The sequence below is a fragment of the Elephas maximus genome, chromosome 23 (assembly GCF_024166365.1).
Source record: "Elephas maximus indicus isolate mEleMax1 chromosome 23, mEleMax1 primary haplotype, whole genome shotgun sequence".
NCBI classification, from domain to species: Eukaryota; Metazoa; Chordata; class Mammalia; order Proboscidea; family Elephantidae; genus Elephas; species Elephas maximus.
In genome coordinates, this window is record NC_064841.1 from 7,166,017 (window position 1) to 7,188,043 (window position 22,027).

The 22,027-nt window shown below is 40.2% G+C and overlaps 1 non-coding gene across 1 annotated transcript; it reads right to left on the bottom strand.

Moving 5' to 3' along the window:
• Positions 1-6,111: 6,111 nt before the first annotated feature.
• On the bottom strand, positions 6,112-6,218 carry LOC126066637 (U6 spliceosomal RNA). The gene has a single exon (XR_007515215.1). It is a non-coding gene; the product is annotated as a U6 spliceosomal RNA (small nuclear RNA).
• Between the last annotated feature and the right edge of the window lie 15,809 nt (positions 6,219-22,027).

Sequence of the window (22,027 nt, forward strand, 5' to 3'; positions counted from 1 at the left end):
TTTGTTTTTTTGGTGCCTTACCTGGGATTGACACAGTGGCTGCGACAATGGGCTCATGCCTAAAAACAATTATGAGGATGGTGCGTGATGAGACAGTGTTTTGTTCTGCTACGAGTAAGCACTGACTCAATGGCACCTAACAGCAACAACCTGGTGTTGCTGCCTCAGCCTGGAAGACTGTCTCTTCTACATTCTCATTTGTGGAAATTCTTCTTGAAGCCTGAACTCAAATGTTGAATCTTTTAGTAATCTCTCCTCACTCAACTCTCCAATTAGAAGGAATTCCTTCTTCCTTTGTACTCACTCTATGTATTTTAATAAAAATCCTGTAGTTGTTTCACTAATAGCATTAATAGCAAACCCAGATTCCTCAAGGCGATGAAGGAAGAACCCACTGGAGGACAAGATCGTGGATTTGATGGTTCTGAGGTCCATTCCATAGTCCTTGGCCTTCCTCTCGAAGGATTTTCCTGGGGTACAGAGAACAGCGTGAAGGCCTCAAAACAACACTTTCCTTTCACATTTTGGCCTAAGAATGAAGTTTTCACCTTATGCCTTAATTCCGGCAACGCAACCACGTAACAACCGGAACTTTAAAACGAGACATTCGAATAAGTGCAAGAGAAACAAGAAGGAAACAGACAGCAGAGCATTGGAGGTGATCAGATGGTGTGGCTCACTCCAGCTTAAAGGTTTGAGTTTATTAATAGAGCTGATCTTTCCAAAAAAGAAAAAAAATTCTTTGCCATCGAGCCAATTCCTAATCATAGTGACCCTATAGTGCAGAGTAGAACTGCCCCATATGGTTTCCAGGGAGCACCTGGTGGATATGAACTGCCAACCTTTTGGTTAGCAGCCGTAGCTCTTAAGCACTACGCTGCCTAGGTAGGTTTCTGATCTTTCAAATAGCATTTCTTTTTTTTGAATTTTTTTTTGTTATGGTAACTATATTCTTCACCAAATACAACATAAACTCCTTGTCTGAAGGGATGTTATTTTTTATTCCTCTCTAAACTGCCTGTACTGACTACCACTCTATTACATACACAGCGTACAATTTCACAATTTGTAAGCAGAGTTAATTCATGGATGCATGACAAAAGAACTTCGATTTCAAAGGTTAGTTTGAAAGGATTTTGACAGGCAACAAAATGGAAAAGGCATAATATGGAACTATCATTGTGTGGTGCCCTTCTGTATGTGAACTCTTGTGACTTTGTTTGACCCTAAATATCATATAATAAAGTGATTTCATTTTTCTTTCTATGTTTCTTCTGAAAAAAAAAAAAATTAGACCAAAGTGGACTATCCAAAACACACAATAGTTCCCTGATGGGAGCCATCATAACTTTCAGCCTTTCAGTGTCCTTCAGAAACACTCATCGAGGGCTGTGACTTTGTTTTCAGATCTTAAATTTTCAGGCAATTACTTCTGGAGAGTCCGGCCTTGGAATAATTTAGGATTGTGGAAGAAGTGTCAGTCTTTAGAACTTTATTTTGAAACTTCTGAAAGTTTTAATGACGCTTTTCTTTTTTCTTTTTTTTTCCTTAGCTGTAGAGCTTGAAACTACTGGGCCAAAAGAGGAAGAGGATTTGTGGCAAGGACTGCAAGTAAACGAGAAACTGGCCAGACATGGATGGATGTGCTTAGCCGTGTTCAGACTTGCTACTCTTTGTGTAAATGCTCTCATTAGTCCACCAGACCCACCCATTTCCCTTCAGTAGAAATCAATGAATCATGTTGAATCATGAGTAGGCGATCATGATCTCCGCCTGGGTAAGCTCTACCTATTGCTTTTGCCTCTGATCACCTCTTCCTTGCCCCCTGCCTGTTTGCTATCGACCTCACGTCGCTGTCTATCGGGTATCTGGATGGGGAAAGAGGCCCAGGAGGAAATCTGAAATGAAGAGATATTTTGGAAATAATTGAGCTAGAATTCAGGAGACCAGTTTTTATCCTAGTCCTTGTTGTTGTTGTTAGGTGCCATCCAGTCGATTTTGATTCAGAACAACCCCGTGTGACAGAGTAGAGCTGCCCCCTAGGGTTTTCTCAGATGTCATCTTTAAAGGAGCAGATCTCCAGGTCTTTCTCCTGCAGAGCTGCTAGGTGGGTTTGAACCTTCAACCTCTCAGTTAATAGCTAAGTGCTTAACCATCGTGCCACCAGGACTCCTTGGTCCTAGTCCTAGTTGCTTTTAACTAGCTGTTTGACCTTAAACAAATCTAATTATGTTTCTGGATATAATTTATAAAATTACTGAATTAGAATAAACAGTATTCATGAGTTTTATGGTTCTATGTAGGTAGCTTATTAGTATTATTTATTATTAGGAAATAGACTTTGTTGATACAGAATGCCCTCTCTAAGCACAGAAGTAAATGTGATAGTACGATGATGTCACTGTACAGTGCCAAGAGATGAACAAGATCAAAGGAGCTGACAGGACAAGAGAGAAAAAGAGGGAAGAAGATATAGTCCTGAGTACACTCGTGTTGAAAAGCAAAGATGTCACTTTGAGGACTAAGGAGTGCTTGACTCAAGCCATGATATTTTCAATTGCCTTGTATGCATGCAAAAGCTGAACAACGAATAAGGAAGACCAAAGAGGAATTGACGCCTTTGAATTATGGTGTTGGCAAAGAATATTCAATATACCATGGATGCCAGAAGAACGAACAAATCTGTCTTGAAATAAGTATAGCCAGAGTGCTTGCTCCTTGGAATTGAGGATGGCGAGACTTTGTTTCATGTATTTTGGACATGTTATCAGGAGAAACCAGCCCCTGAAAAGGACATCATGCTTGGTAAGGCAGAGGGTTAGCAAAAAAGAGGAAGACCCTCAACGAAATGGATTGATACAGTGGCTGCAACAACGTGCTCAAGTATAATAACAATTGTAAGGATGGCGCAGGACTGGGCAGTGTTTTATTCTGTTTCATACAGGGTCACTATGAGTCGGAGCTGACTCGACGGCACCTAAGAACAACAGTACTGGTGGGTGACATCAATTCCCAGACTCTAGTCATAGAAGATTTACACAGTGCCAAGAAAATGATTTTAAGGGGCAGGATGAGCTAATAACTTCTAGGGTTGCTTAGTTATGGACAATGATTTCTATTTTATACTATATCTGCTCCATGAGTCTCTGGGTGTTGCAAAGCTGCTAACCAAAAGGTTGGAGGTTTGAATCCACCTGGAGGTGCCCTGGAAGAAAGCATTTTACTCCATTCTGTATCTTTTGCTTCAATCTTTCTTTATGAGATTTTCTTTATACTGGGAAATAAAATAAAGTGAAGAAAGAGTATAAAATGACAATGATATTGATTGTCCAGAATCATTTTGAAATTCCAGTGTTTATTATTTTCATTATCATATGTATATTACTCGTACATATTGTATATCTTAGTTTGGTTTCTTCTACAGGCAGATGTTAAGACAAAGACGAGTGCAAGTAGTGTATTTGAGATGTGTAGGGGACACCAGCAGAGCAGTGGGACAATGAGACAGATAAGGGAAGGTAGCCAAAAAAAGTACATTAGTTCACTCAGTGGGTAACTGGAGTTAATCCCATAGAGAAACTCTGGGAAATGGTACCAAACACATGTGTTAACCCACCTGAGGCTCAGTGGGGCTGGATTTAGTGTTCCGGGCATGGGTGTTAATCTCCCAGCACCTCTGGACCACTGTGTAGGGAGTGGAGGAGAGAGTGGCCTTCCATAGCTGGGAGAGGAAAGCTTTGGGTTCGGAAATGTGAACAAAGGCAGATGGAAGTCAGCTGGCACACACAGAGGATTGGGGTGATATGGGCAGAGTACTGACAATGTCCAAATTAATACGTTACCTATTATTATAGGTAAATCAATTTTTGTAAAAAATGAAACATCTTTACCATAATGTAAAAAATTTAGGAAAAAAAAGTGAAAACGACATAACCCTCTGAAAAAAATAACCGCAAATTTGACCATTTGGTTGTAGTCATTGTTTCTTTAGGTCGACACCATTCCAGGTAAGTATGTGTGTGTGTGTCTGTGTGCATGTGTGTGTGGATTTAGTGATATCTGTCTTATATTGTATCTTTCAGGAAAATCTACTTTCCTTTTGTCAGAGTCTTTATTTCAGGATGGCTATATACGCTTTTTTTTTTTTTTTTTTTTATACGCTTAGGAGCCCTGGTGGCTCGGTGGTTAAGAGCTCATCTGCTAACCAAAAGGTCAGTGGTTCGAGCTCACCAGCAGCTGCTCAGGAGAAACATGGTAGAATGCTTCCGTAAAGATAACAGCCTTGGAAACCCTATGGGTTTGTTTTTTACTTTAAACCAACCCAGCGCTGTCAAGTCGATTCTGGCTCATAGCGACCCTATAGGACAGAGTAGAACTGCCCCAATTTTTTACTTTATGTATCTTTAAACTCGTTGTCATCAAGTCAATTCTAACTCATAGCCACCCTATACATCCTTGGAGCCCTTGTGGCAGGGTGGTTAAGAGCTTGGCTGATAACCAAAAGGTTGGCAGTTAGAATCCACCAGCCGCTTCTTGGAAACCCTATGGGGGTAGTTCTACTGTGCCCTTACAGGGCCGCTATGGGTCAGAATCGACTTGATGCCAATGTTTTGTTTTTTTTTTTTGATACATCCTTGTGTTGCATTTTCTTTGTCCTATCTATCAGCTGTTCTGTGATTGCTTTATTATTATTTTTCTCCTTCATATACATTTACTGAAACGACCTCAACACTTTCTTCTAGATTAGTATTTCAATTTTAAGTGATGTTTATTTTATACTTTACCTTATTTATTTCTGTAATTATGTTTACATCACTTTTGTTTCCTTAAATCCGAAATTCCTATTTCCTCTATTTGTATTAACTTTGAACTCCTGAATTCATGCTTTAAGTTATTCTCTAAGGTGAGATGATTGTGATAAATTTTTTTGTGCTTTCAAGTATGTTTTCTTCTACACAGGAATATGTAGCTTTTCTTTGAAAGCTACATTTCTTTCTTTCTTCCTCTTATCTACTCATACTTGAATAGTTGCATTCAGACTTTTTTTTTTTTGCTGGTGCAATGTGGGTAGATTCTCGAGTCTTCCTAGCATTGCTGAACCACATTTGCTTTGCCTTATGGCAGCTGGAATCCGCCAGGCGCTCCTTGGAAACTCTATGGGGCAGTTCTACTCCATCCTATAGGGTCGCTATGAGTCGGAATCGACTCGAGGGCACTGGGACTGGGTTTTACTAGCTACTGTTCGAGAAATGGTTTTTCTATTCATTTTCAGTAGACTGATAGAATGGCAAGCGAGAGATGAGAACTCACCACATGGCATGCAGCCATTTTAATACCATTGCTCTGTTCTTTCTTCTAGTGAGATTTTGTTAAATGTCCTTTGCAAGAATTCAGATCATCTAATTTACAGGTGAGTCACATTCTCTTTGGCCTAGACTTGATCTTAATACTATCTCTTCAAGTCAGTGTATTTTTCTCACTTTTCTAAGACAATAATAATTCAACTTTTGGGCTTCAGGATAGAAGAAAAAGCTAGCCTACCATTTTACTATCTTTTAAAACAAAAAACGCTTGGATATTGATGTTTTCCAAACTACATTTTAAGATGGCAGATTACCCAAGAATCTAGTGTGCTAATTTATAATAAAATGAGATTATGGATCTATGGGTTACATGCCATTGATGATGGGGTCAACAATTACGGATGATACAGTTCTTTTTTGGATTATTTTTTTAACCTTCATGACAGGGCAAAAGAGTTTGTTATGCTCCCAGTTTTAGACTTTGTTACCAAAACTTTTGCTTGTGTTTCTGGCATTCTGTTTTAGGGCTGTTAGAACTGACCTTTATTCAGTCAGTATTCAGCCCCATAAAAAAAAAAAAATTTGTATATGTGTATATATATATATATAGCTGTTAATGTTGAGACTATACAGAGTTGAAAAAAAAAAAAATTTGGAGCCCTGGTGGTGCAGTGGTTAAGAGCTTGGCTGCTAACAAAAAAAGGTCGGCAGTTCAAATTCACCAGCTGCTCCTTGGAAACCTTATGGAGCAGTTCCACTCTGTCCTATACGGTCGCTATGAATCTGGATGACTAGACAGCAACGGGTTTGGGGTGTTCTTGGTTTCACAAGCTTGTGTGTCATCCTTGTGCAGGGGCCATGCCAGCCTTCTCTAGGTTGTCCCAATTGTAGTGTGTGTACTGCCGAAGCGAGCATTCAGCCCCATTTTTGAGTGGTACTAATAAATTAGATAACTATGATATTTTTAAAATGCTTAAAATACAAAGAACACTTCTGTACTGGAACAGATTAACCTATCTGGGTACTATTCTAATTTCCAATTAATGTATTTTATGATTCCAGATAGGTATACCGGGATCTAAAATATGGAACTTAAAACCAGGACAATTTAAGGACCCCTAAATGTATCAAATTTGAAAAGCATAAGCAAACTCAAGGCATCTGTATCAGCCAAAGTTCTGGCGGGAAATGGACGGCAGACGGAAAAAAAACTCACAGAATAGCGTTTAATAAAGTAACGAGGGAGGATGTAGAGAAATTAGAATCCTTGTATACTGCTGATGGCAGTGTAAAATGGTTCAGCTGCTACGAAAAACAGTTTGGGGTTCCTCAAAAAGTGAAATTTACCATAAAACAAACAAATAAACAAAAAAAACCGCTGCGGTCAAGTCGATTCTGACTCATAGCGACCCTACACGACAGAGTAGAACTGCCCCATAGAGTTTCCAAGGAGCGGCTGGCGGATTGGAACTGCCGACCTCTTGGTTAGCAGCCGTTGCACTTAACCACTACGCCACCAGGGTTTCCCATATGACCCAGCAATTCCACTTCTAGGCATATACCTGAAAGAATTGAAAACATGTACTCAAACAAATACATGTGCATATGTGCACCTGCTCACAGCAGCACTAGTCACAATAACCCAGAATGGAAGCAACCCCAGATGAATGGATAAATAAAAATGTGGTACATACTTAAAAGGCATAATTTTCTGCATTTACATACACTTACAGAAGCCAGTCACGTATTGTCTGCAAAGCAAAATCGTTCTGCGCAAATTACACGTGTGTGGCAACCACAAGCAGACTTGGTCCTACTCTTTCATAGCTATCACTTATAGAGGACTACACCCAAGGAACTTTTCCAGGGCTTTTTTTTTATGTGGATTTACTCATATAATCCTTAGTGGTAGGTACTATCATCCTCCGCATTTTGCAGATGAAGAACTAAAGCTTGGAGAGGTTGACTCAGTCAAACCAAGTGAAAGAGCTGGGGTTCTAACTCAGGCATCTGGCTCCAGAGTGCTTGTCTTTAACTAGTATCCCCACACGAGGCCATGTATTAGCATACAGATGTTGTCAATTGCTAAATTTTGGAGTCTCATGAGTTTTTAGTGTCACTTTTATTATACTTGAGTAATAATTCCCCAAATGACAAAATAACTTGTTCTGAAAGAAACGACCTACTTCCCAAACCCTGCACAACATGTAAGAATCATAATCCAAGATGTTCTGTGTTGGAAGGGAATTTAGCCAACCCTCCTGGCTCGACTGGCCAGTTACGCGCCCCTCTAATCTCATTAGCATCTTGCTGATTCACTTACCAGATCAGAAGTAACTCACATTTTGTAAGCTTCCCAACCATCCTTCTGAAATACAGCAGAGCTCCTTAATTTAACCGTGGCTCTAGGAAGATATGATTCTAAAAGCAACGTCATCTGTAAGAACTCTTTCAAAGGAAAGAAAAAAAAAAATCTAAATTTCTTCTTATGCAATAGAAAAAAGAATATGAAGCTTTAGTAAAAGATGTGGAGATTTCAGTAGCTTTTCCAAGTCAAAGCAGGAATTACAGTCTCAGAGAATTTGTCTCTTTTAGTTGAAGGTGAAATTGGGGAATACTTTTTCAGGTTTGTCTAAGAGTAATAAACACTTACGCTGTTAAAGTCAAACAAGGAGATTTATTGTAGGTTCCATAACAGTTTGGACTGGGGAAAACGTCTGATTTTACAGACAGAACAAGCGCTTCCAAAATGGCAGCTCTGTGGAGACCTTTCAAAGGGTGAGAACAAAGGACTTGAGCTGGACTGTTTTGATTGGACAAACTTAAGATTAATGCAAAGCAGTTTACTGGAAGTGGGCAAGGAAGGGGGAAGGTTACAGGACATTTCTCTCTTAGAAACAGCTTGCTCAAGTCCAATTTTTCTTGTCAGCAGTTGTCTAGGAGACCTAGATGAGAGTCAGCATCAAAGTCTTCTTTCTGAGACATCATTTCAGGAAGGGCCTTGACAGCTCCTGTGAAACAGTTTATATATATATACATATAAACAAACAAACAAATATACGTATATAAAGAAAGGCAAGATGGAGTAGGGGCCCAGACTCTAGAGCAGCCACGTTACCCAACAAGTGCCTCAGTTTACTTGCTCTTACTCTCAGATTAGGTTAGTAAAATAAAACTACTCTGAACTTTACTGCATTCAAGAATATTTAATCGCAGCAATTTTATATCTAAAATAAGAATAATAATCCAAGAAAATTGACTGAAAACAATAAGCCAACAATTACAGATATGCCAATTTCTAAATACCAAAAAAAAAAAACCCAAACCCAAACCCGTTGCTGTCTAGTCGATTCCGACTCATAACGACCCTACAGAACAGGGCAGAACTGCCCCATAGGGTTTCCAAGGCTGTGATCTTCATGGAAGCGGGCTGCCACATGTTTCTCCCTCGGAGTGGCTGGTGGGTTCGAACTGCTGACCTTTTGGTTAGCAGCTGAGCACATAAAATGGAGTCATATTAGGATTGTTAGCTTATTTCAAGTTAAATTGGTATCATACAGTTTCTAAGACAGATTGGACTTAAAATTCAAAGATAATCAAGATTTCTCTTAATTGCTGCCCCTTTCCTCAATCTGCCAGAAATGAGATGACTATGGTATTTGGGGAAACTCTGGTGGCACAACGGTTAAGAGCTACAGCTGCTAACCAAAAGGTCAGCAGTTCAAATCTACCAGGTGCTCCTTGGAAACTCTACGAGGCAGTTCTACTCTGTCCTATACGGTTGCTATGAGGTGGGATCAACTTGATGGCGAGGGTTTGGTTTTTGGTTTTTGGTATATGTATGTGCATACAGGAAACCCTGGTGGCGTAGTGGTTAAGTGCCACGGCTGCTAACCAAAGGGTCAGCAGTTCGAATTGGCCAGGTGCTCCTTAGAAACTCTATGGGGCAGTTCTACTCTGTCCTATAGGGTTGCTACGAGTTGGAATTGACGCGACAGCACTGGGTTTGGTTTGGTTTTTGGATGTGCATATACATAAGTAGGTATGTATGTTTGTATCTCTACAGAAAAAGATCTCACATGTGACTACTTAATATTGATAAAAAAAATTCTTTTTTTTTTTTTTATCTGATTAGCCTCTGATTTGGGGTTAATATTCCTGTTTTCCTTTGGCTAGCCATTTTCAGCACAGATACAAATTAGCTAAATTTCTATGTGTTTTTAAAGAATGAGACCAAGGATAGTTATTGGGGAAATTCCAAAAGTTAACTTATAAAATTGCATTGGGCAGGTAAATCAGCCAAGGTTTTAATATATCTTTCTTACGTGGCACTGGTTTCTTTAGCGAGTAAAATGACTCCACTTTTGAACTGTGATACTGTTATCTATTGTTCTGCTGCTGGGAAAGAAAAAAGAAATCACATGCTTTGGACCTGAATACCAAAAACAAATTTAGAATACTAAAATAAATCGTCCTGTTTTCTATCTAACAAAGCACTAGGTCTCCAAGCTGTATCCCATTCCCCCTTTTTAAAATAGAAAAAGAATATTCCACACGACCCTACGATTTTTTTTTTTTTTTTTAATAACAATGACACTCCAATGACAGTTTTTACTGTGGTCATCTGTCAAATGATCAGACAAAATGGATGATGAATCCCGGGTTATCTAATTTAATGAAATAATATATACGGCAACAACGTGCTTAAACAATGCTGCAGGATTACCACCGGTTGTATCAGCAAATTCAAAATTATGTATCTTTTAAACAACTACAAACTTACAGACAAGTTGGAAGGAACAATACGATATCTTTTTTTTTTTCCCTGAACCACTGGTAACCTGACCCCATTAACTCCAGAACACTTCGGTGCATATTTCCTACAAGCAAAGACATTCTCTTACAACCGCAACACAACCATCGGTATCAGAAAATTCAGACAGATACATCACTCCTATTTAATCCTCAGATGTCATTCAAATGTCACTCACTGTCCTATGAACGTACTCTATAACAGGAGGTTCCACATGCTGAATTTACAGATAAAGAAACTGAGTAGCTCTATGCAAATGTAGTATTTTCACGTATAAATTTGTACATTAGCATGCATAGACTGGGGGTGCACAGGGAGCATTGAGTTGTCGTGGCCCTTTAGTCTCTTTAGGCTGCAACAATCTGTCTCCCCAGTCTTTGACTACGGCGTCCTTGAGGCTTTTGAGATTTGAAGGCCAGCTACTTTGTAGCATTTCCTTAATCTGGGTTTGTCTGACATTTTCCTGTGATTAGATACGTGATACGCATCCTTGGCAGGATTATCACGAAAGCGATGTTGTGCTCTTTGCAGCCTGTCAGGGGGCATACAGTTTTGATTAGCTCCAACTCCAAAGGCATTCACTTTGATGGCTAAATTCAGGCGCTGTCTACAGGGCTTCTTCACTGTAAGATTGCTCTTCCCCTTGTAATTAATAAGTGTTTTGTGCGGTGGTACTTTGGAACCATGTAATTGTTCCATTCCTCATCAAACTGTCAATTTATTCATGTATTTGTTTATATCTGAAGGAACTTGCAGTTTCTTCTGTTATTCGATAGGTTTAGAATCCATTCTTATCATTATTTATTTGGATCCCTGTATTGTCCCTGATTGGGTCATGCAGAGCCAGCCACCCCGTGAACACCCTCCTCTACCCCTTGAGGCTCTGGCACCCTGATCTGAGCCACTGGAACTCTTCCAGGCTGGCGCAGATGTCATCCTTGCTCTGCTTCACCTAATGGCTTTAGGACCAAATTGTTCAGGAAAGGAAGGGGAGGAAAAGAAAGAGGAGAGAGGCAAAGGAGGAAAGGAAAGAAAGAAAGGGGAGGGAGGGAAGGGGGAGGAAAAAGAGTGGATAGGAAAGGAAAAAGAAGAGCCCAAATTACAGTTTTGCAATAAACTGTATTGCTTTGAAACTCTGTAACTTAAAAAATCAATTTTTCTCTTACATTTTCTCAATTTCATATAAGGAAACCATCAAGATATTCTTAGGTAATTCATATTTCTGATTGAGCATGTTGTTGTCGTGTGCCATCGAGTTAATTCCAACCCAAAGTGACCCTGTGCGACAAGAGTAGAACTGCCCACAGGGTTTCCTAGGCTGTAATTTTTATGGGAGCAGATCACCAGGTCTTTTCTTCTGTGGAGTCGCTGGGTGGGTTGGAATTGCCAACCTTTTGTAGCAGCCCGGCATTTAACCATTGTATTACACCACCAGGGCTCTTAATAATAAAAAAAAAAAAACAAATAGAGCCATCTTTGGAAATTAGTGCGATGCTGGGGGGAAAAAAAAAAGATACTGGGTTTGATTTTGTGATCTCTCAGGCTTTCTTATTATCCCAACCCAAGGTGATCAAGCAGTTTGAATATAGGAACCAATCTGCCCTGATTACATTTTCATGGGGATTTCTGCCAAATGACTAGTAAGAAAAATACGTCCAGTAACATGAGCAGTGAGAAAGCATACTTCGTGGGATGTTTTTAGGTCTCTGTGTGCACTGGTGGGTTTGAACAGCTGGCCTTTCAGTTAGCAGCTGAGCACTTAAACATTGCACCACCACATCTCCTTGTTAATTGAGCATAAACCAAAACCAAACCCATTGCTGTCAAGTTGATTCTGTCTCATAAGCACCCTGTAGGACAGGGTAGAACTGCCCCTTTTACAGGAACAGACTGATACCTCTTTCTCCCACAGGGCAGCTGGTGGGTTCGAACTGCCAACCTTTTGATTAGCAGCCGAGTGCTTAACCACTGTGTAATCAGGGCTCCCTAACTGAGCATACCCATACTCATACCCATTGCTGTCCAGTTGATTCCGACTCATTCCAACTTTGACCACTATTGAGCATAATGGTCAAAAATTGCTTTCAAAATTATTTTAAATAAATCTTCTCGATCTTCTCTCTAAGGGCACCTGCTGAGTCTGTAGCAGAAACACTGAGGGAGGATCTAGTCATGCTAAGAGGACTCATGACGGATTTCTGAAAGGCTTCTTTCAGAAGCTTTCCAAGTATGCAATTTAAAGTGTCTGTTCACTAAAGATAAAATAATAGCGCATAGAATAAATGAAAGTTCTTCTTCATTATGGGGGAGAAAACATTCCCTTTTATGGTAATAGAATTGCTATGGCAAAACTGACTTGGGAACTATATATTTTCTGTGGCTGAAGTGTCAGCTTTAACCCTGACCTGACCTCAGTGAGGTTTATGCTATTGAAGAAACGTGTCTACCTACTGTGAGAAAATGTCCAGGCAGGAAGGAACTCCACCCAGCAAACTCAGCATCCTCAAAGCTCCCACCACCCAGAATGATCTGCAGTGCCAACCTGGCATTTAAAACCCTCTACTGCTTGTGACATAGTTTCTACTGCTGTCTCGTATAAATTCTTATGCTCGTAAATATTTTATGTTTCTGCTTTGCATCATCAACTAGACTGTAAGCAATTTGATTATACAGACCATCCACTTAATTACTGTTTTGTTCTTGTTTTTCTGTGTAGCATCCAAAACAGTGGTAGGTGTGTAATTGCTCATAGAATGAATGAATGAACTCAAGTACTTGACATTAACCCCACTTTTAACATCTTTTTACTCTAAAAGACCATGGGTTTTGATGTTTCAAGAGAGAAAAAATTTCTTTCAGTGACTGCGTTTTCCCTTGTTAAGGATTCTGAAATTTAAATCCGTTTTTCTCTTACATTTTCCCAATTTTATGTAAAGGAAACTACCGTGAAATTCTTAGGCAATTCATACCTCTATTTGCACATACTAACCCGAAATTCCTGGAACCAATGAGACCAACAAACCCACTGCCATCGAGTCGTGAGAAATCTCCCTTTATTTGTAAAATCAAGGAACGGTTTAAAAATCTAATATTCCTATTTTGCTCCTGCCAAAAATACTTCAGCTCCAGAAATTTTGCATCATTGATGGGAAAGAATTACCAAAGACTGAGGCAGATCCGTATCTTCAGCAAACAAAGATCAGAATTCCATCCAGCCTCAGCTATACCAATTATCCCAGTTGAGAAGGGGTTTAACACATCTCAAGAGTATTATTATTGTTATTTAGATGACAAGCAGATCATTTCTTCAGGGCATGAATTAAACTACAGCATTTAGCTTCGACCAATGTCGTTTTGAGACTGTGTATTTTTCTTTCTGAAGACTAGCTCATCACACACATTTTGAAGATGCTAATGTTGTTAGGTGCTGTCGGGTCAGTTCTGACTCACAGCGACTCTGCACAATAGAACAGAAGATGCTAATGACGAACAGTAAGTAGTAAGGGATACCTGACTTAGATACAGCCTAAGGAAGGAGAGTATTTTACAAGAAAACATTGAAAGTTTGCCAGCAATTATTGTGCCTCTTTCTTTTTCTTTCTCGTTCTTTCTTTTTTTTCTTCTCTTCCTCCCTCCCTCCCTTTCTTTCTTTCTTTTGGGTACTGCTTTTCTATCAGTGACCACTAATAACAGTATTGCGCCAAACATTTGCAGTTTTAATACATAAAGACAGAAAAAATTCCCCATCCTTTCTTTGCTGAAAGCCTTCCATTCCCTTTACTGTGGTCTACCTGACCTGGCATGATGTGACCCAACTCTCTCTCTGAGCTCATCTCTTACCACTCACTTTTCTTAACTGTGTTCCCATCCTACTGGCACTCTGCCTGCCCCTTGGGAGAGTCAAGCTAGTTCCTGCCTGTTGTTTAGCCTACTTTCATTACTCCCTCCGCCTGGAACTGCTAATCACCCAAAAGGTGGCTTGGTGGGTATGAAGAAGGTGCACTCAGCCACCTGTTATTTTTCAACCTCAAATAAACGCACGCCGTAAGTAAACGGAGTGGGCTTTCTATACAAATATCTCTTCGTGACCGGTCCCTTCACTCTTCTTCCAAGCAGATTGCTGGCCCGATGTCGAGAGCCTGGAGGGCCATGTCTAACAGGTTTTCCCCTAGGTCTCCACACAGCTCCTTTTCATCTCACAGCGCTCAGATCAAATGCCACCTCTACAGGCAGGCATAATGTCATGGTTGTCTTTGCCAACCCGTTATTCTGTCCTTCTGATGTTTTATTTTCTCATAGCACTTATTAATAACTTACCTTCATCACTGGCTACTCCTCATTTCTATTCCCTCAGTAGAGTGTAAATACTACAAGAACAGGAATGTGTCTTGTTTCCTACCGTATCTGTAGCTCTTAGTACAGTGCCTGATACACAGTAGGCACTCAGAATTCATCTGCTGAAAGCATAAAACATGATTCTATGGCTTATCAAAGTTAGATACATGGCCCATGTCACTTCCTCATCCTGTTTCCCAGGTATGGGGGATGGCTCCACCACTCACCGAATCCACCGCTCAAGCTGGTAACGTGTAAGTCACCTGAAGCCTAGGCTGCTGCTTCTCCCTCATTTTCTCCACATCCAGTCACCCTATGTGTGAGTCCTAAATATTTTCTCTTGCCATTCACAATGGGAACCACTCAAGTTTCAATCCCACCATGTCTCACCTAGCATGCAATCAATACATTTAGTTGAATTTGGAATGTCCCCTATTTTGGCTGTTAAAACAATTTTTTTCTTACTTTAAAATAGAGTTAAACTTTCTCATCTTTTTTCAATATTTCTTAAAGAGAAGTCATGCTGAAAAAATGTTAAAGGCAATTCTCCATGTTATATTCAGAATGTACAAATCTTTGGGTGATTAGATGCCAAGTATAACTTTTAATTCTTAAAAAAATATATATTTTACTCACCCCTAAAAGTCAAAAAGAAACCTGAGATTAACGTTCAGAGAACTTGATTCTTCCAAATAGCATCGAACCTAATTGCGAAAAAGTTAAAAATACAATTCACCGTTTACGTTAATAGATTTGGAAACAGAAGTTTCTCAGTTTGGAATTACAATTTGTACTGACGAAAACGCTCTGCTGCTGTTGGGCTACAATACAGTATTTTAAGAGTCATTATCAAGTATTTGTAAAACAACAGCTGGAAAGAGAAAATGATCTTTCATGGCAAAAGCAGACTAAATATTAAGTAATACTGGAAGGCATCACAGTAGCGACATGGAGCCGAATGCATTGTGGGAAATTCACTTTGTTCAAAATGGTGTAATTAGGCCGTTTCATGGTGCTGCATATTACATATAGGCACTTGCGTATACATAGGATCTAGTCTGGTTCTTCCCCAAATTACTTGCTTTTATGGAAAGAAATATTTTGAGACTTCCAGATATTTGTGGAATTATACCTTATGATTATTTTTACTCACTTGCTCCTCTGGCAGATCAAAAGGGATGTTGAAATATTCCTGACACAAAGTAAATATATAGAAAACACCGGACTAGCCAAAACACTATAAATTTACATGCAAAGGAGTTAGAAAAAAAATCCACTCTTGTTATTTCAATTGTTTCTGAAATGTACAAGGAACGTTTATTATTTAAAGCGTGAAACATCTAAAAAGGGTAATTTTTTTTATTATGGAGGAAAAACTCCAATATAAGAATTAAAAAAAAAAGTTACTGTTATTTGCAGCACTCAATTTTTGAAGCTGAGTTCATGTAAAAAGAAAGAAATACTACAATCTGCAAGTGAAGATTTGTTGTGCCCCTAGAATGGAATTGGACAAGCCTGAAAAGATTTCAAGTCCTAATGAGCACTGTGTGAATGCTAACGGGAAACCATGGGGAATGGCTGAGCTTGCCAGAATTGGATTTGGAAGCAGCAGGGGTAATATGTCCTGGCGGCCAGAGGCAGCTTGTTCTTTTAGAGTTTGACGCTTGAACAAAAACAACAACAGAAACAAAGACTCACACACAACAACGTCATACTTCAGAGTTAATATATTTTGCTATTTGGCCTTTCTTGAGCAACTGGCTTCCTTGATGTTCACCTGAGAACACAGTGTTCCTTAATACTTCCTTCTTAGTCCTCTGCCCGTTGGCCTCCTTCCCCTCCACTCCAATCATCCTGTTGCCAGGTCTGCTGCTCTTGAATCCCCCCTTGTTCATTCTCTTTCCTCATTCAACCCTGTTGACCACTATTTTGCTTCTGGGTTTGTTAACCAGTTGTCATTGAGTCAAGTCCTACTTATGGTGGCCTCACGTATGTCACAGTAAGACTGTGCTCCCTCAGGTTTTCAGTGGTTGATTTCTGGGAAGTAGACTACTAGGAGCCTTTCTTCTGAGGTTCCTCTTGGAGGACTTGAACCTCCAAACTTACAGTTAACAGCCAACCACGTTAACCATTTACATCCTGGGACTACCCTTGGTTTCTTAGACACCATATTTTTCCCTTTCTATCTTTGCCTTTCTGGGTATTCTCTCCTGTCTTCCTCAGCTAAGTCTTTTTAGTTTAGCCTTGCTTGACTCCAAGCCATCCAAGTTTCCCCCTCCCTACAAGAAGTTTGGAGCCTCTGCCCAACTCTATTTCTTAGGTCCTCAGCCTTGCATTCCAGCATTCACCATTAATAGCAATGACTGATTGAGTACTTACTGTTAGGCAGTTGTACAAAGTGCTTCATACAAATGATCTCATTTACACCTCACAAGAACCCAATAAGGTACATATTATCAACCCTAGAAAACTGAGGCTCAGAAAGGGTAAGTATCTTGCCAAATTTCTCATGGTTAATAATTATCTGTGCTGGGATTTGAATCCAATTTGGTCTGACTCTTAAACACCATACAATATTTACCCTTCTCCCCCCTCCCCCCTTATTATTAAGCATCCATATGAGAAGAATTACTCTGACCTTATGGTGTGACTTTTAAATTTCTTCCTCATTCATAAGACTTAGTTTTCATCTTATAATGCTCATCTACTTTATAACTCAATTATTCCACTTTTGATTGGTCCAGCCAAAGGAGACCAGGAAAAGTCAGGCAGGAGAAGGACAGGCAAAGTCTAGCCCTTCTTTGTACCTTCCAGGCATCTTGGTGAGCAGAGTCCTGTCCCATAATGACATGGACCATCTGGAGAGCCAATTATGAACTGATAGATAAAAAAAAAAAGTGGCTTACAAACCAACCTAATAAAGTGGACAGACTATCTACTATAAAACAGAATGGTCATACTGGGGAGAGGTTGGTCTTGGACTGTCAAGAGGAACCAGCTTCACTCTCAACACATTTTACCATTGGGCTTCTTGACAGAATCTGGCACCACGAATTTTGTTACCACCTCTTCTAACCTGACCTTTCTTAGCTTTCTCCTGACCTTGTTCGACTGTGTGTCAATAGCCAGATTTCTCCTCCACTGTGCTGCCTTGGTTTTGACCTTAGCCACATTACTGACCAGCATCCTCTCTCTGGTTTCCTTGACCACTGAACACTTGACTTTGACGTTCTTGTTCCATCCGCCACTGTCTACCTTCAGAGGTTCCATGAGTTACAACCTGGCCTACCCACAGGTAGTTTATCCACTCTTGTGAACATCAATCTCTCTGGGTCTTCCGCTTGCCCTGCCCTCTTACATCTTCTCTGCCAAATGGGTGACTGCTTTTAACCCTTAGTCTCTCTCAGTCTTTCTTCCAATCTGAGGTTAACAGGCCAAGCTGATCTCAGAAGAAGACAGGCCTCTTTCCATCAGCCCTTGAAATTTGTGTATTCGCCAGAAGTTTACCTTCTGCTCTTCTCCTTTACACAAAATCCCAAAGGAGAAGTGACTGTGTATATTTAAGGGAATGGACTGAGAGAGCTACAGGGCATCCAATGGCTGCCCTTTGTCCCAACAGTAAAATGCTGTGAGCTCAACAGGGTCATGGAATTGGCTGAGAGAGGCATAAAGGAAGGGCTTTTGTGAATGGTAAAGGAATGACAAAGCAGGGCATTGCATAGACAAGGCCATCTCATGATTGCCGGTGTCGAGGGATAATAACCTTGACCAGATAGATGGCTTTCTCTCAACAACTCAACTCCTTTATGGACTTAAGCTGCAGCTTCAAAGAGAAAAACAGAGAAATGTTGTTGTTAGGTGCTGTCATATCAGTTCCTACTCATAGAAACCCTATGTACAACAGAACAAAACTCTTCCTGCGCCATCCTCATAATCGTTGTTATGTTTGAGCCCATTGTTGCAGCCACTATGCCAATCCATATCATTTAAGGCCTTCCTCTTTTTCACTGACCTCTACATTACCAAGCATGATGTCTTTCTCCAGGGACTGGTCCCTCCTGATAACGCGTCCGAAGTACACGAGATGAAGTCCTGCCATCCTCACTTCTAAGGAATATTCTGGCTGTACTTCTTTTTTTTTTTACTTCTTCCAGGACAGGCTTGTTCATTCTTCTGGCAGTCCCTGGTATATTCAATCTTTTTTGCCAGCACCATAATTCCAGGGCGCCAATTCTTCTTTGGTCTTCCTTATTCAGTGTCCAGCTTTTGCATGTTTATGAGGTGACTGAAAACACGATGGCTTGGGTCAGGCACACCTTAGTCCTTAAAGTGGCATCTTGCTTTTTAACACTTGAAAGAGATCTTCTGCAGCAGATTTGCCTACTGTAATACGTCATTTGATTTCTTCACTGCTGCTTCCATGGGTGTTGACTGTGGATCCAAGTAAAATGAAATCCTTGGCAACTTCAATATTCTCTCGATTTATCATGATGTTATTCATTGGTCCAGCTGTAAGGATTTCTGCTTTTTTTATGTTGTGGTACAATTCATATTGATGGCTGTAGTTTTTGATCTTCATCAGCGCTTCAAGTCCTCTTCACTTCCAGCAAGCAAGGTTATGTCATCCACATTATTTCAGGTTGTTAATGAACCTCCTCCGATACTGAGGCCAAGTTCTTCATACAGTCCAGCTTCTCAGGTTATTTGCTCAGCATACAGATTGAATAAGGATGGTAAAAGGAGACAGCACATCTTTCTTGATTTTAAACCATGCGGTATCCCTTTGTTCTGTTTGAAGGACTGCTTCTTGGTTAATGTAGGTTCCATATGAGCACAATTAAATGTTCTGGAATTCCCATTTTTGCAACGTTATCCATAATTTGTTTTGATCCACAGGGTCAAATGCCTTTGTGTAGTCAATACAACACAGGGAAACATCTTTCTGGTGTTCTCTGTTTTCAGCCAAGATCCATCTGACATCAACAATGATATTCCTCGTTCCTCGTCCTCTTCTGAATCCAGCTTGAATTTCTGGCAGTTCCTTGTCAATGTACTGCTGCAACCATTTTTGAATAATCTTCAGCATAATTTTACTTGCATGTGATGTTAATGATACTGTTCAATAATATCTGTATTCTGTTGGATTGCCTTTCTTTGGAATAGGCACATATGTGGATCTCTTCCAGTCGGTTGCCCAGGTAGCTGTCTCTTCAATTTCTTGGCATAGATGAGTGAATGCTTCCAGTGTTGAAACATCTCAATCAGTATTCCACCCATCCCTGGAGCCTTGTTTTTCACCAATGCCATCAGTGCAACTTGGACGTCTTCCTTCAGTACTATCGGTTCTTGATCTTTTGCTACCTCATGAAATGGTTGAATTTCAACCACTTCTTTTTGGTACTGTGACTCTGTATATTCCTTCCATCTTCTTTTGATGCTTCCTCTGTCGTTCAATTTTTGCCCATAGAATCCTTCAATATTGCAACTCAAGGCTTGAGTTTTTTTCTTCGGTTCTTTCAGCTTAAGAAATACCAAGGGTGTTCTTCCCTTTTGGTTTTCTAACTCCGGTTGTTGTACATGTCATTATAATAGTTTAATTTGTCTTCTCAATCCACCCTTTGAAACTAAACAAAGTGAATTTGAATTTCTGCCAGCTTAGTAGAAGAGAGCCTCAAAATAATTAATCGAGTTACAGCAAAATAGTCATATTTCTTGCCCAGAGGCCTGAGAGTCTCGCACACTCTTTTCGTGCTTTCTTATAGTCTCCTACTCCCTTTATATGCTATATAGTAGAATTACTACTATTACTACTGTTATTCCTGTTTCTCTGGATAGAACTCCAGCCGTCTTTGACTATTTCTTTCCTTTTCTCCACTTTATTCAGACACCACTGCTGACAATTCCTTCCTTCAAAATATTTTGTGTCTCTGCCCCTTGAGTTTATTACCACCACCATCTTCTTGGAATGTCTTGCTTAGAACAACAATGTCTCTCAGCAGATCTCCTTGCCCTTCTTGTCAGATCCTCTACATCATTCCCCGGAGGTAGAGCTTTTCAGGGCTCTCTCTTGCTTATTGCGATAAATGCAAACTTCTCGGCTTGTTTCCTTCATAGGTTATATTCTGCTCAGCTAACCTTAATTTCTTTCTCCTATCCACTGAGCCTCAGTGAATCTCTTTTCTCCCTCTCCTCCACCCAAGTCCATCTCTTTCCAGTTTACTGTTTCTCATTCTTTTCTCCTTACCCCCACCTCAAATAAAAAGCAAGCCTGAAACACCTTCCCTTTTTCCCCCTGAATATTAAACTCCATCCTACTTTTAAAACCAGACAACCAAACCTATTGCCATCGAGTGGAATTCCAACTCGTCGCAAACCTATAGGACAGAGTAGAACTGCCCCAGAGTGTTTCCAAGGCTGTAATCTTGATGGAAGCATTCTGCCACATCTTTCTCCTAAGGAGCTGCTGGTGGGTTCAAGCCTCTGACCTTTTGGTTAGCAGCCAAGCACTTAACCACTACACTACCAGGGCTCCTTCTTAATCCATCTTCCTCTATGAATAAACTTCCCCAGTCTATTCTAGTTCAACAACAATGCCCTCCTCTGTGAAACCCTCTTACACTCTAAATTTCTCAATACTATTTACCTCTTAATTATTCTCCATTTGCAAAATGTTTTGTGCTAATTTGAGTGCCTTCAAGATCCCTCACACTGTTTTAGAGGCAGAGGTTATATTAGAAATATTTAACCATGTGTAGTTTTTTTTTTTTTTTTTTAGGCACTAAGTTGGAGCCCCGGTGGTGCAGTGGTTAAGAGCTATGGCTGCTAACCAAAAGGCTAGCAGTTCAAATCCACCAGCCGCTCCTTGGAAACCCTATGGGGCAGTTCTACTCTGTTGTATAGGGTCTCTATGACTTGGAATCAACTCAACAGCAACGGGTTTAGTTTTTTTTTGTTTTTAGGCACTAAATTTAACCAATCTGAACAGACGCTGGACCAGTCATCCGGGACTCTCTCTGTCTCTGTGTATGCGGTTGAATATCATCCTTGGTCAGGGGTATGCCATATATTTCCAAAACAATCCCACCTCAGCCCCAGTCACACCTTTCTAAGGCAAAAGGGGTAACTGTATTAGGGTTCTCTAGAACAACAGAACAATAACGTATGTTCTGGAGAGAGAGTGACAGATTGATTTTCAGGAACTGGCTCACACGGTTGTTGGGCCTGGGAAGTTCAAAATCTGTAGATCAGGTGGCAGAATGGCAACTGCACAGTCTGGTGTGTGCGAACTGGTAGACCTGGCAGTAGGGGAACTAGAAGAATTCTGGGAAGACGTCTGTTTATAGTCTGGAGGCAAAAATCCTCTCTCAGGAAACTTCTGGAGTTGCTCTTAAGGCCTTCATGTGAATGGACGAGGCCCGCCCACATTATGGAGGCTTATCTGCTTTCCTTCAGGGCAACTGACTTCATCCTATGTAAATACTTCATAACAACATCTAGACTAGTGTCTGAGGAAACAACTGGGTACCAGAGTTTAGACAGTTTCACACGTAAAATTAACCATCACAGTAACTATGAT